The sequence below is a fragment of the Aulonocara sp. 'chitande type north' Nkhata Bay genome, linkage group LG20 (assembly GCF_057382095.1).
Source record: "Aulonocara sp. 'chitande type north' Nkhata Bay isolate Kocher_YH1m ecotype deep benthic linkage group LG20, A_spYH_male_GT1.1, whole genome shotgun sequence".
Taxonomy (NCBI): Eukaryota; Metazoa; Chordata; class Actinopteri; order Cichliformes; family Cichlidae; genus Aulonocara; species Aulonocara sp. 'chitande type north' Nkhata Bay.
In genome coordinates, this window is record NC_141363.1 from 18,623,623 (window position 1) to 18,635,270 (window position 11,648).

An 11,648-nucleotide genomic window follows, 5' to 3' on the forward strand; every position below is an offset into this window, starting at 1 on the left:
GTGGTTATAAAATTAAATTTCTCTCTGATCCAGCCTCAGTAGTCCTCAGTGTTTCCAACAACATCCTCACTTTTCAGTCCTACCAGGAACATTTTTTTACAGATCATGCGACTATTGTACAGGTTTGTCTTTGCTTCATTATGGTGATATAATTTATATTCATCCATCGTGTGCCGCGTTGAACCGTTTAACCACCTCAAAGGTGAGTGATGTGTTTAAGCTCTATAGTGTCAGGTCTGAGGTCTTAATATGAGTCTATTATTCACAAATGATATGAAACTGTATATTTTACTGGAAGTGATTAAAACGGGTGCACTTATGAAACTGCACAAGGTGTCACATGTCAGTCATACAGAGCTGATCTCACACAGATGACCAGTTTAAATAAAGGCTGCTTTGTGGACACATGACCTAAAAATGAATCTGAATGCTTTTCTTGGCTGCATGTGGAAATACTTGAGTTTGTTTCTCCTGCTGATGGTAGTGTGTGCAGGTTAGGAATTCATGAACACGTGAAGTGCTTTCATAAATACATTTAGTGGAAACAAGCTTGTCAACACTTAGAAAGCAGGCTACAAAGCTAATGTGGCCCATTTTAAGGAAAAACTGTTTTTAAATAAGCCTTTCTCCCAAATTCCTGCTTCTATTTCCAAAGGCTTTGCTTCCACGTGAAACATGGCCTACGATCATCTCCGTGCCCACACATCTCCATCATCATCAGGGCAGTCTTCTGAGCCTCGAGGACGTTTCAGAGGAGGATGAGCATGAGCTGCAGCTGATTTTCATCATGGTCCATGTTTCATTCACAGCAGAAGGAGGGTCAGCTGACTGACGGCTGTGACGTCACCGTTAGAGATCAAACTGCACACACACACACGTCCTTTATGTTAGCTCTTAGAAAGATTGGGGAACACTGACGAACAGCCACAAATCTGTCACGTTGTAAACATGAAATCACATCAGAGTGTGTAACCATGGTTACAGGCGGATGCTCCATGTGTGTTGCTCTCTTGTGATCAAAGATCTCAGGTTACTAAATCCATCCAAACGCAAACATGGACCTTGACGATAAAAAATGTGAAAATATACCGTGTATGCATCTATGGTGTGTATTACTGCTGTAACCACAGTATTACTGACATGAGTCCACGAGGCCATCATGCTTACGGAAAATGTTGCACTAACGTTTTCTTAGAAGAACAAAAGTCAACCCTTCATTCGAGTGTGTTTTATGAAATTTCACTCACCTACATCATGGCGTGCATGTCTGTGTTCAAAATGTGGCATTAAAAAGATGATGTTTAGAGAGTAATGTGCTGTTATTCTCCTTTCTCTCAGAAACACAAGGACACTACACAGAACAGTTTGTATGAAATAAATGTAGACGGATGCAGAGCACTGACACAAACAGGGTTACTAAAGCACTAAAATTAAAAGTAAAAAGAAAAGGAAAGAAAATGGGACGGCTGTATGAGCTGACACAACAGAAACAGAAGCTCTGACTCACACGTGACCGCTTCATCACATTTTGTAATTCAGTTTCCCTGATTTGGCACATTGTACTTTACGAGTATTGATTCCGCTATGAATGACATGAATAAGTTTGTGTTCCAGGGATTAAACTGTGACGTTCACCGATGAACAGACCAGGTGGTTGGAACAGGCTGAGTGAAAACCAAAGTTTTCTTTCCAAATACAAATTTACAAAATTTAAAAATGTTGAATCAGTTTAAACAGGAGCAGAATTTTGTACATGTATTTTAACACAACTAAATGGACCTTATTCTCATTATTTTCCTTAATATCAGTCATATCTGATATCATCACAAGTATTGACTTCACTGCACTTGAGACGATAATAAAAGATTATGTGGGAAATCAGAAAACATGGTTTATGATGTTTATTTTAAAATCAGCTGAAAACTGATTGCACAAATTCAGACATTTTCGCTATTCAGCTCATTTCTCATTTAACATATTAATCAGCTTTAACTTTGATTGCGTCTTTGATTAAGAATAAAGATGTCACGGTATGAGTGAGTATTTTTCCAGTGTGGTTCTCCCATGCATGTTCCGACCCCTGAAACTGCAGGGTTTCTGTTCCCTTGCCTGCTGTTTCCACCCGCAGGCAAACAGGCGGCCATCAGCTGACCAGTATTTAAGACCAGCATTGACTTCCACTCTGAACCAGATCATCTGCTACCCCACGGTACTAAAGTGGCTCTCGGTGTCTCATTTTTTTAAAGCTTTTCCTTCTGGTAATCCCATGTCTACCTGTCTTTTCGCGATCATTATTCAACTTGCAGCAGATGGCCCCGCCCCTCCCTGAGCCTGATTCTGCTGGAGGTTTCTTCCTGTTAAAAGGGAGTTTTTCCTTCCCACTGTCGCCAAAGTGCTGCTCATATGGGGTCATATGACTGTTGGGTTTTTCTCTGTGTGTATTATTGTATTGTCTACCTTACAATATAAAGCACCTTGAGGGGACTGTTGTTGTGATTTGGCGCTATATACACTCAACAAAAATATAAACGCAACACCTTTGTTACTGCTCCCATTCCCCATGGGATGGACGTAGAGACCTAAAATTCATTCCAGATACACAATATAACCATCCCTCCCAAACAGTGGTCACAAATCAGTCCAAATGTGTGGTAGTGGGCACATCTGCTATATTGAGATAATCCATCCCACCTCACAGGTGTGCCACATCAGGATGCTGATCTGACATCATGAGTAGTGCACAGGTGTACCTCAGACTGCCCACAACGAAAGGCCACCCTGGAATGTGCAGTTTTGTCTCACAGCAAAATGCCACAGATGCCACAAGCAATGAGGGAGCGTGCAATTGGCATGCTGACAGCAGGAATGTCAACCAGATCTGTCGCCCGTGCATTGAATGTTCATTTCTCAACCATAAGCCGTCTCCACAGGCGTTTCAGAGAATATGGCAGCACATCCAACCGGCCTCACAACCGCAGACCTCGTGTAACCACACCAGCCCAGGACCTCCACATCCAGCAGGTTCACCTCCAAGATCGTCTGAGTCCATCCACCCAGACAGCTGCTGGAACAATTGGTTTGCACAACCAAACAATTTCTGCACAAACTGTCAGAAACCGTCTCAGGGACGCTCAACTGCATGCCCGTCGTCCTCATCGGGGTCTTGACCTGACTCCAGCTCGTCGCCGTAACAGACTTGTGTGGGCAAATGCTCACATTCGATGGCGTCTGCCACGTTGGAGAGGTGTGCGCTTCACGGATGAATCATGGTTCACATTGTTCAGGGCAGATGGCAGCTGAGAATGTCCCAGTTCTTGCATGGCCAGCATACTCACCGGACATGTCACCCATTGAGCATGTTCGGGATGTGCTTGACCGGCGTATACGACAGCGTGTACCAGTTCCCACGAATATCCAACAACCTCGCACAGCCATTGAAGTGGAGTGGACCAACATTCCACAGGCCACAATTGACAATCTGATAGACTCCATGCGACGATGTGTTGCACTGCATGAGGCAAATGGTGGTCACACCAGATACTGACCGGTTCTGGGTCCCCAGACCCCCAATAGTGCAAAAAACTGCACATTCCAGGGTGGCCTTTTGTTGTGGGCAGTCTGAGGTACACCTGTGCACTACTCATGATGTCAGATCAGCATCCTGATGTGGCACACCTGTGAGGTGGGATGGATTATCTCAATATAGCAGATGTGCCCACTACCACACATTTGGACTGATTTGTGACCACTGTTTGGGAGGGATGGTTATATTGTGTATCTGGAATGAATTTTAGGTCTCTACGTCCATCCCATGGGGAATGGGAGCAGTAATAAAGGTGTTGCGTTTATATTTTTGTTGAGTGTATATTCAAATTCAAATTCAAATTTTATTTGTCACGTACACAGTCATACACAGTACGATATGTAGTGAAATGCTTGGACAACTGCTCGTGACCTAAAGAAAACAAAAAAGGAAAAGGCTATGAATAAGATAGGAAATAAACATGAAAAATTAAAAAGGGTAAATTTAACTAGGAAGGAATAAAATATAAATTAAGGTTAAAAATGAAATAACTGTACAACACAAATTAGAATGAAGGGTAAATTTAACTGGGAAAGAATAAGATAAAATATATAAATTAAAGTAGAAAATAAAATAACTGTACAACAAAATACACAATATAGAACTATATAAGAATGTATGAAGAAATATAAATAAATATATACACAATAACAGCAGCTGTACAAGTATTAACTGGAAGTGATATATACAGTTCTTACTTCTGAAGAAATTATGATGGGACCCTAAAAAAATTACTATGTACAATAATGGATTTCTATACATCTATACATCAGATGAAAACATTTGTTGTAAGATTCAGATAATTATTTATTAAAAGTTTTTAAATGACATAAAGAAAAGTATTTCTTTGTGCCCCCCTCTCCCTGTTAATGCCCTACCTGCCCCCCTGGCAACACTTTGCTAGACCCGCCCCTGCACAGTTACCAGCTGTCAGCTACTTAGAAAAGGATCCTGGTGTTATTTTTCTCTCAGAAACAGTTCATAACTTCCCTTCAACTCATTCATGTCACCTAAAAGGTAAACCTGTTTCTCCATCACAGCTCTGATGATTCAGTAAGGACATCTCCTGGTTTCATCTTCATGTTTCCCTCTCACCACATAACCAAACCGACATCATGACCAGCAGCTTTACAGCTGTGGCTCCAGCAAACATCAGCTGATACTAGAAATTAATATTAAATAAATTCTAACAACAGCTGATCAAGCTTAAACGTGCTGCTGTTGTTTAGCGCGACATCCGCTGGTTTCCTCTTTCTGGCGCAAAGTGGGCGATAAATAAACAAGAGAGAAAAGCCGATCAGCTGATCACTGATCAGTTTCAGAATCAGAATCAGAATCAGAATACTTTATTGATCCCTGGGGGAAATTATTTTTTGTTACAGTGCTCCATTATAAACCAACATTAAGACAAGACAGACAATACGCTAACTAAGAATAGTACAATATATACATATATATACATACATACATACATAAGTCACTTATAAATAAATATTTGGAAAAGAAACATGTGTAGCTGTAGCAGCAAACAGTGTGTTAAGTGGATGCATTGTACAGGGAGATGGCCACAGGCAGGAATGATTTCCTGTGTCGTTCAGTGGTGCTTTTCGGTAATCTCAGTCTCTCACTGAACGAGCTCCTGTGACTGACCAACATGTCATGATTGAAGTAGCAACAGGAGAGGAGAGAATGAGAGGATAAGAGGCAGCTGTGCAGCAAAGACACAGAATAACTCCAGCTTTATGTCTTTTTCATTGTAGCTGAAGTCCGGGACGAATCGCGTTCCTTTTCACCTCAATACGAAACACGCAATATTTTCTCTGAATACGAGACGATTCCTTTTTTTCTACGGGACGGTTGGCAACTCTAATAACTAACCTTATAAATAAAATAAGATAAAACAAGTTCAACATCAATAATATCATAGCACCCGCCCAGCTGTATAGAAACTCACTCATGCTAGCTAGTACGCAGTACGAGTTATTGTAACTGACTGTAAAAAGTCAGCATAACGAAAATAAATGGCACCTAAACTTGGTTTATATCTGACCCAGATGGACTGCAGGTCATAACTTCTTACCTGAAGTTCAGCTCACCGCCTCGGGTCTCTGCTCCTGCCTTTCCGTCATCCACCTGCCAGCGTGTTGCACCTGCTGGCCTCCACCACTTGCTAATGCTACTGAATCTGTGGAAGCTCCGCAATAGCCACCACCAAACAACTGAGTTATTTTTACACATCTCCCAGCATCTGGCCAATCCACCACCTTTCATTGTTTATACCGTTACGAAAAAAAAAACAGTCCAGCTATGTTTATACAGCTTATAATTGTATTGCTGTCCTTCTTGGACGGGCCACGTTTTTAATCTGAAGAGTTGTATTTTTCCAGCTTAGATAACGGTTAAAATAACAAACTGAAAAGCATCTCTAGATGTTGTTCACGAGTAGAGTGAGGGGGGAGATTGATTGGTGCAGGTTTAGTTGTGGTTAAGAGATAAGTTGTCGTTGTGACTTTCTGGTTGATCTGCGTTCCTGCCCTCGTTTCCAGCTACAAGTTGTGGCTAAAAGATTGTGACTGTTTGCGACTAACGTGTCCCTGGCTTCCTCTGAAGGGCCTCAGAGGTAGGATGAGGAGCTCAGAGCCTGGACTCAGAAGAGAGGTGGGTAAACCAGGAAATGCTGGTGAGACTGAGTTTTTTGGTGTCTCCCCTGAAAACCTGGAGGAGGTGGCTGGGTACACAGAGGTCTGGTCATCTCTGCTTAGCCTGCGGTCCCTGAGGTACAGATAAGAAGTAGAAAATGGATGCATGGACTTGTAGTCCTGAATAAAAATAATGTTCTGGTGTAATCTAAGAGGACAAACAGTACAAAGAGGAGAATGAACAGTGACTATGTGCAGTTTCACTGCATAAACAGAAAAACTCTGATTGTTTTTGAGGTGACAGGAGTGTGCAACCCTCGCCTCTGTCACTCTGTGAAAATGATCATTTTTGCTGTCTGAATATGCCAAGTCTAAATCTGAGCAGCATTTCATCCCAGTTAATGGACACGTTCTCCAAACCACATTACACTGAAAAAAAGGGACTGGCCATCTCTTGGATTTATGTAAGCATCTTGCATGTATTTAACACAATTGCCTCATGTTTTAAAGTTAAATGTAACTATATAGTGTAAAAACTACATGATATGCAGAAAGGGTGTATTAAATTGTTCATATCATGTTCAGGTGAAGTAAGTTAATAAGATAGCAACGTTAAATCTCGTGAAACCACGCGTGATTTCATCTCGCGGGCTTTGGATCGTGGTTTAAAAAAGGCATCCATCTCAGTCAAGTCGAGCAGCCAACTCTACGTTTTTGGTATGTCTTGATTTTTTGAATTAATTTTTACCATATTTCAGCCAAATGTAGTTAAACGTCTAGAGTGTCGCCATGTAACATGCTAAAAAAGAGCCGTTAGCTTATTTGCTGTTTTATCTGTTGTCAAAGAATTGGCGCTTTTTCATTTGAATTTGTCTTTGGCACAAGAGCCGTAATATCACATTAAACCTAATTACGAGGCACTCATAACATAATTTGGTTTTCTGTGTGAATAGATTTGTCAACTGACTCTTCAGTTACATTGTGTATTTACTGCACCGTGGTGTTAGTGAGATTTTGGACATTGAACAGCTTTAGCTAATATCATCAGCGGCATTATGCTAGCTTACATCCCTACCCCTCCTGCCCTCACCTGCTGTCCTTTTGTTTTTGTTTTTGTTTTTTTTGCTGCACATTGAGAGATGACCTCTATTCTGCATTTCACCAGGAGTCAGCTGATGGATTGTGGGTTCAAGGTGTTATGGTAAGAAAGTATATTCTATTTTCGTTTCTGTAACTTAATTATAATAGGTTTTTTATAATTATTAGGTGCATGCATACTCACCCTATTAATACAACTGAGAAATCCAAAATCTGCCATAGGTTTATCTTATACCTGTATGTATTGCCAGAAAGGTGATTACTGGACTCGCATTAATGCACACTTGAACTGAAATGAGGTTGTAACTTGTGGGTTGTTGGGTTGCAAATCAGAAACAAACATCTTTGGATTTTTTTAATCCCATAAGATCTGGAAACACAGTTTTTATTCAACAAAACATTACTGATTAACCAAGCACAGTGCCTGCTGTTATTTCAAAATAATTTTATGTCATTTCAGATAAAATGCAGCATTCCAGTGCATCCCAACCATGCATACAGTCAAGGTTTCTGACGGAGCTGAGTTTTTCTCTGACAGTCTGCTGAAAGTGTTTGCAAAGTGATCGGGGGAACAGTGCACAAAGCTAAAGGATGTAGCTGCCATGATGACAGTAAGAACTTTAAAATTCTTTAACTACAAAGTGTATATGTATTGCATTAGGTCAGTAAAAGATTTTTATGCTACATCCATTGAAACCGTCAACTATTACCTGTGAGTACCGATTCCACTAAAAGGATGCCATAATTTTCGTCATGCATTTACTGGCCCACTGAGAAAAAATTATCTTTTTTTAAAAATAAATGTTCTGGAAACTATATATCCATAAAGTTGATGTCAAACAGGAATTTTTGATATTGCTTTGTAGATGCTGGTGTTGCATGTTGACTGGTTTAAAAAGTCAAGAGTTTTTGTCTGGGATCATTTTCTTCTGTGCTACTGAAAAGTTCACAAATCTCTGTTTTCTTTGTTATAATACTCAAGGATGACATTAATGCTCAAAGGGAGTCTCATCAAAGTGCTCCGCATCTGTGTGAAAGACAATTGCAACATCTTGGTGCAGGAGTTCATGGTGAGTGTTTTATGAGTAGATTGTGGCTTTGCAACATTTAAAAATGCATTTAGTTATCCACTTGATCCTCATTGGACTGGTTAGGACCAGTAGTCCTCTTTAATAATTTGAAGTTCACATGAGGCCTGGTAGTGAACTCGGCCGCCGGCCCTTGAGGCCCCACCCCTGTATTAGGGGTCACATCAGTGTGAAAAAACTTTAAATTTGTCATTCTAGTGAACAAAGGAAAATCCCACCAATATTTACATTAGCTTTTGTTTGAAAAAATGACCAACTGACCAACAGCTAACCAAATTGTGGGGCTGAAAGTCTAAATTCTAACATCTTCTGAGTGACATAACCTGGATTTCTGATGGGCCGGTGTCTTTCTAACAAAAACTAATGTAAAGCATTTGAAATTATTATGTTTTTCACCCTCTCTTAGAAACTCTGTTAGACCATGAATGGCAGCATGGCAGGCCACTCTTTGGCTATAGCTATTTACTATGTTGCTTGCATTGGTTTAAATTACTCTAACATTAGAACTGGTAGATTCAAAAGAGATGAGTTTAAAAAGGAATCTTAAAGAAATGTTTTGTGTTTAACCAGGACTTGACTGAGGCCACTGCACAGATTGAGAAAACCACAATGAACATCTGTCTCCAGAGATGCGCCAGGCAATGACTTTTCTGATGTTGTTCTTCAAGATCTGGATAACGTGACCTTTGCAGTAGCCATGCTGTTTGGACCTTTTTTATTCCTTCAACATGAGTTACCCATCACAACTCTGCTACACTTTTGAGGTGATTCAAAGGGTGGTAATGGAGTTGGATGCAACTCAGCTCTCAAGGAAAGCTCACAACTAAGACAAAACTGCTCCTGCAACGAAGCTCACTGTTATGCATGTGAGGTGACCAGCTCTAGGTGAGAGGACATTTAAATCTCACACTTGTTCTGCTGCATTTTTGAAGCTCAATTCCAGGAACGGATCGCAGGTTTCATTTGTATATACTCTGCAACTGCCATGAGGACAAGCCGTTTTTTTTGTTGTTTGTTTTTCCTTTTGCTCTGTACAAGTTCTGTTTGTCTGTTTGGCAGCATTTTTAAATTTCTCTTTGTATTTTTTCTTTCTTTTACTAGTGAAGAGATGTAGCGTGAACAGTTATACAGTCTAAATATCCCATATGGGTCGTGTGAAATGGTATTTTCAATTTCATTCAGTTGAAGTAAAGAACGTTGAATATTTCTAAGTGTGCTGTTTTGAACCAAGATGTCACAGTATGATCAGTGCTGTATTTTTTGACAGTCACTGTATCAATGTTATTTTTGCGTCTCTTGAATAAAGGTTTTGACCTGCAAGTGCTAATTTCTTTAGTTATTGGGGTAAAATGGGTAGTGTTAATAGGAAGGTGTTTGCCAATTCAGTAACCTAATTTAATGTTAATGGAAACTAACATTACCTCAAATTGTTTAGTTATAATTGTTGTTTAACTGAATCTTGATGTCAGAGGCCTTAAATAGAATGTTTTGATTTGTTCTTTCCCAACATTTTTCAAAAGAAACAGTCTAATTTCTTTACTGTGATTGATTCCAGAGAACACGGAAGAACTGACATTATTTAACTGTTGATTTATATAGATTCAGTGGAGGAGTAATGTCAGTTTAATTCTTTACCTACTGCAGTGAAATTAGACATTTTGTTTTGAAAGGTTACTGGTGGATGCCAGCAACCATCTTGGAAGAGAACAATACAATCTGTTATAAGGCCTCCATTTGAAAATTGTGTATTTGATACTAGAATATAATAGCAAAATGTAATTTGAAGATAACATGTAGTATTTAAGTGACCAAGTAGTATTGGGTAAAAGTTATTGAATCGTGTTGGGATAACGTGAGAAAATTGTGAAGGATTAAAATATTCCAAGAGCTCAAATTACTTCATCAAAACATGTTTAAGTCACATTTTATCAACACAAATTGCACAGGTTTATTGAACATGAATAAATTGTGTTAATTTAACTCAATTGTTTAAGTTGCTGCCGAAGCAAAACATCTGTGTGCAACAAATGTCCACCATTGAATTAAGTAAATCCAACAACATATTTTTTTCAGTGTAGGAACAAAAGGCCACGGTATGTTTTACAGTATGATTGTTGTCAGTGGGAGGTGTCGCTCACTGCTGAGCGGGAAATTGCTTTGTTTCACAGAAATAAAGTCGAGTGCAGAGGCCCAAGTGTCGATTTAATCTCTGACGTCTCATTGCATGAGTCTCAGAAGCTTTTATCTGAGCTGACATTACAAACACTTCAAATGTCAGGTGGCAGAGTGTCGCTGCTCCCATTATTTTCTCCAATGAGGCGAAGATGCACTTCAGATAGACACTAACAGATTAGAATTTTCCTTCCTGTGGTCCTGGGTTTGGACCCGACTTCTTTGGACTCTTCGTGTCAGACTTGTTTATTTATTGTTTACATCTGATTTCTTCCTGTTTTGGGTTTTCTTGGTTACTATTATTATTGGTGTCATGGTCCTGAGTCTGGTGACTCAGTGTTTTGTGTTTCTTTTTTATGTTCTTGTTTATTCGGATTGTTTTTTCCATTATGATTTGCCATTTGTTAGGCTTCTGTGCTGCCCTGGCCCCACTTCTCTCTGTTCCCTCTGTCTTTCCATGATGTTGTTATGTCTGCTCATGAGTCTGTTAAGTTCTGTGTCTCGTCTGGATCTCTGTGTCTGTCGTGTACTTCCTGTTTTACTTTGTAGGTCTGTGCCTTATGTCAGTGCCTTCAGCTTTGTGCGTCTGCCCCTGCTCGTTGTCGCGTCGTACCCTCACTTTCACTGTGTGTTCTGTTTGCCAGCCTGCCTGTTTAGTTTGTTCTGTAGTCTCAGTTTAGTTAGGTTTTTGTTCAGTTGCTTTCCAGCAATAAAGCTGAGTATTTTGAGTTAGGTTTGCCTACGTGAGTCCTGCATTTTGGGTGCTCTCTTCCTGCCTTCCTGCACACAATCATGACAATTGGACTGTTTTATTACAGTTTTCTGTGATTAGCACTTTGAATCACGGTGTGTAGAGTTTGATTATTTTTCATTACAGATAACTGATTCCTCACTGACCCTATTTCTCCCTTAGAGACAGGGTGAGGAGCTGGAAGGAGCTCAGAGTAGAGACACTTTTCCTTCTCCTCCTAGGTGAGGTGTTCCAGGCGGAGGCCCTGGGGTAGACCCAGGACATGCTGGAACGATTATATCTCTCAGCTCACCTGGGAATGCTTCCTAGTGTTCCCA

The 11,648-nt window shown here is 40.1% G+C and overlaps 1 long non-coding RNA gene across 1 annotated transcript; it reads left to right on the plus strand.

The window, feature by feature from the left end:
* The first annotated feature begins 6,654 nt into the window (after positions 1 to 6,654).
* LOC147305429 (uncharacterized) lies at positions 6,655 to 10,496 on the plus strand. Its single transcript, XR_015126685.1, has 4 exons — positions 6,655 to 7,423; positions 7,781 to 7,931; positions 8,303 to 8,390; positions 8,979 to 10,496. It is a non-coding gene; the product is annotated as an uncharacterized LOC147305429 (long non-coding RNA).
* Positions 10,497 to 11,648: the final 1,152 nt, after the last annotated feature.